Source organism: Pinus tabuliformis, chromosome 9 (genome assembly GCF_031772625.1).
Source record: "Pinus tabuliformis cultivar Carrire ecotype Pingquan chromosome 9, CPIR1, whole genome shotgun sequence".
Classification (NCBI taxonomy): Eukaryota; Viridiplantae; Streptophyta; class Pinopsida; order Pinales; family Pinaceae; genus Pinus; species Pinus tabuliformis.
In genome coordinates, this window is record NC_142307.1 from 1,132,416,461 (window position 1) to 1,132,420,588 (window position 4,128).

The following is a 4,128-nucleotide window of genomic DNA, read 5'->3' on the forward strand; positions in this document are numbered from 1 at the left end:
TCCAAAAGGATGTTCGAAGTTTTCTAGGATTCACAGGATACTATAGACGATTTATAGAAAATTTCACTAAAATAGCATCCCCACTCTTCAAATTACTCACCAAGGATTGTGAATTCAATTGGAATCCTGACTGCCAGTTAGCATTTGAGACTTTAAAAACAAAAATTTCTGAAGCACCCATCTTGAGAGGTCCAAATTGGAAACTACCTTTTCACATTTCAACAGATGCTTCAGATACAGCTCTGGGAGTTGTATTAGGACAAAAAGATTTGATTCCCTATGCCATCTACTATACAATTAAGTTGAATTATATTGTAACTGAAAAGGAATTTTTAGCTATTATTCATGCAATCAACAAGTTCAGACATTATATAACAGGCTATGAAACCTTTGTTCATACAGATCACTCTACAATTAGATACTTAATGAATAAACCTATTATTAATGGCAGAGTTACAAGATGGTTTTTACTGTTGCAAGAATTCAATATTACTGTGCTAGATAGACCTGGAAAACAAAACACAGTTGCTGATTTCTTGTCCAGAATTCAAAATATCAAATATGATACTCCGGTTGAAGATAAGTTTCCTGATGAAAATCTTTTTGCAATGACTACTCAAACTCCTTGATTTGCAGATATTGCTAATTACTTAGTCACATGGAAATTGCCTTCACATTTGTTTCCTAGAGAGAAAACAAAAATCATTTAGATAAGTGCAAGATACTCATGGATCACTAATGAATTGTATAAAATAGGCCCATATATTATGATCAGAAGATGTGTTAGGGAAGATGAAATTCCTGAGATTCTTAAGGCATGTCATGATGAGCCATGTGGTGGACACTTTGTTGACAAGAGGACAGCCTATAAAATCCTTTCTTTAGGATATTATTGGCCATCCATCTTCAACGATGCCAAAGAATATGGCATGAGGTGTGACAGCTGCCAAAGAGTAGGGAAACCTGCTTCTTCAAATGAAATGCCACTACAAATTCATGTACTCATTGAACCTTTTGAAAAATGGGCCTTAGATTTTTTTGGGCCAATTAATCCTCCATCTAAGCAAAAGAAGTATACATTGGTATGCATTGATTAAGTCACTAAATGGGTAGAGTCCAAAGCATTACCTTTTGCTAATGAAAAATCTGTAGTTAACTTTCTTTTTGAGGACATCTTTACTCATTTTGGTGTTCCAAGAGAAATTGTGATAGATCAGGGATCTCAATTTACATCTAAAATGGTGAAGGGTCTTGTGGAAGATTACAAGATAAAACATAGGAAATCTACTCCCTATCATCCACAAGCAAATGGTCAAGTTTAATATACAAATAAGGTGATTGAAGGAATTCTCACTAAGACTATGCATCTACATAGAAGAGATTGGGCAGAAAGACTTCCTGAAGCCTTATGGGCCTATAGAACTACATGGAGGAACACAACAGGACATACACCCAATGAACTTTTTTATGGGAAACAAGTCTTGTTCCCTATAGAGTTTCAAATCAAAACCTTCAAGATGGCAGTCCAATTGGGACTGGATTTATCAGAGGCACAGAAACATAGATTGGAGCAACTCAATGAACTTGATGAAATCAACCAAGATGCAGTTCAAAGAACTAGTATAGTCCAACAGCAGAGGGCTAAATGGCATGATAAATATATTAAGGAGAAGAAGTTTCAAGCAGGAGATTGGGCACTGTTGTTCGATTCAAAGTTCAAAGATTTTCAAGGGAATTTTCAAACTCATTGGCTTGGGCCATATGACATTGAAGAATTCTTTAATAACGGAGCAGTAAAGATAAGGACGATAGATGGAAGCAAAATACCTCTTCTTGTGAATGGTCATCGGTTGAAGATATATCAAAAACCAATTTCAAGAGAGGAGTTCATTAAGATTTTCTAGAATAACTCTGAAATGAAGCTAGTGAAGAAGAATTCTTCTTCTCCACTAACTTAGTCTTTATTTTTCCTAAAAAATGATAAATAAATAAATAAATAATAATAATAATAATTGTATAAGGTTGAAAACCAATCATTGATTGGCATACTTATACAGAAAATACAGGGTGAAAATCAGAGATTTCTGACATCCTATATTTTCCATTTCCTTTTTGTAATAAGTAGTGACAAAAGCTACATTCATTTACAGTTTAAAGTCTATAAATTCATCATCTCATTCTATCTCATTCTGTCTTCATTTTTTTTACAGTTCCACTTCATCTCACTGTCATCTTTCATTTACATATTATCTTTTTACAGTTTTACCCCATTTCACCCTATTTTACATTTTATCTTACATCTCATTCCATCTCACTGTCATAACCCATTCCCATTTTATTTTTACATTCATATTTCATAAACCATATTTCACTTTTCCTTCTTTTCACATTCTACAGCTGATTCCATTCTGCAGCTAATCTGATTCTACATCTACAACTTACTTACCAGCTCTGGCACAATTGTATAGCTCACAAATAAATCATGAATGCAGGGAAATTGAAGAATCAAGTTTTGGAGATCAACCATGCTCAAAGTACCTACAGGTCAACACCAAAAGAATTATCAAGCAAAAGGTTAAGTTCTAAAGGTAAAATACAAAATTTATTTCAAACAGCAAGTTGCAAACATAAGTCATGTATAATATGAATGATCATATGTCTCCTTAATAAGTCATCATTTGATTTGACTACCACTTCATGATACCACATATCCACCACATCTTCTACATTTGATACCAAATGGTTTATAATGATTTCATTATACCACACCTCCGCTACGTTCTCCATAATCTGTACTTAAACGGTCCCTAATAACTCCATCGGTTAACGGTCAAAACAACGATGTGACCAACGTATTCACGTCTCTCCAAACCCTCATCGTCTACTTATTCCACTCAAACCCATAGTTCTTTTTCACCATACCCGCAGTCAGTCCATTTCATAGACCAGGAGAGTAATTCTAAAGGTTAGGAAATTCTACGAAATAGAGGCCATGGGACTCATTGTCAGGACAAAGACCGTAGGGGAAAAATATATGGAAGGATACCCACAACTCAAGGAGATGCTGCAGAAGGCTGGATGGCTCAATTTCATTGAAAATTTTGATGGATATCACAAGGAGCTCACAAAATATTTTTCTAGATCATTCGATGGTACAGAAGCATAGATTGGAGACATTAAGTTTGCAGTAACAGAATCTTACATAGCAGAGGCTACAGAACTGCCAAGACTTGGTGAGAGATGGTTCAAAAACAAATAATTTCACAGTGAATCATGGAAGGTAATCCTCAGGAACCCAGGTATGGATGTCACTGTGTTTAGAAAAGGAATTCCTATTTCAGCACTTAAAAATAAATGGAGAAGCATGCTTTTGATATTACAAAAATTTATTACCTGTGAGGGAAGATTCGGATGCATGTATGTTTATCATATACGTTTATTGATGAACTTTCTAGAAAATGGAAACATCAACCTCCCTTTCTTCCTTCTAAATAGTCTAAGGAGGATGGCTTCAAATGTACAGAAGAAAATAGAATTCATAGACACAACTATGTACCATCATGGGTTGGTAAAAATACTGGTTGAGTTTCATCTGAAAAGAATAGGAGATACTTGGGAAAACTTCTTGATAAGAAACTATTTCCAAGAGGCACCAGAATCACCTGAAGAGGGTAATGTCAGAAGGAGTAAGAGAAAAAATACCAGTATTACCATTCAAAGCAAACCTGAGTCCTCCACACAGAAAAATGATGAAGATCCAATCTCTGAGACACAGATCAGGGAGCAAATCAAGCAAAAACGGAAGATAAAAAAGAAAGCTGGTGGAATTACTGAGAACAAACCTTAATCTTCATTACAATAAGATGATGAACAACTAATCTCTGAAAAATTGACAGATATTAGGAAACAAATCAAGAGGAAGGCAAAGATAGGAGAGGAGAAAAAGGGTACAAAGGAGGAGAACATAAGCCCCCTACAACTTACAAGGAGCTCTAGACTCTGAGGTATGGTAAAGAAGGTATCATCAAAGGGAACAGAGTTCATAAATCTAGAAGAATAAACCCCGGTACCATCTCCTAATAATGTTCAATTTACATACAATCCTCAAAAATCTCATATATATTATTT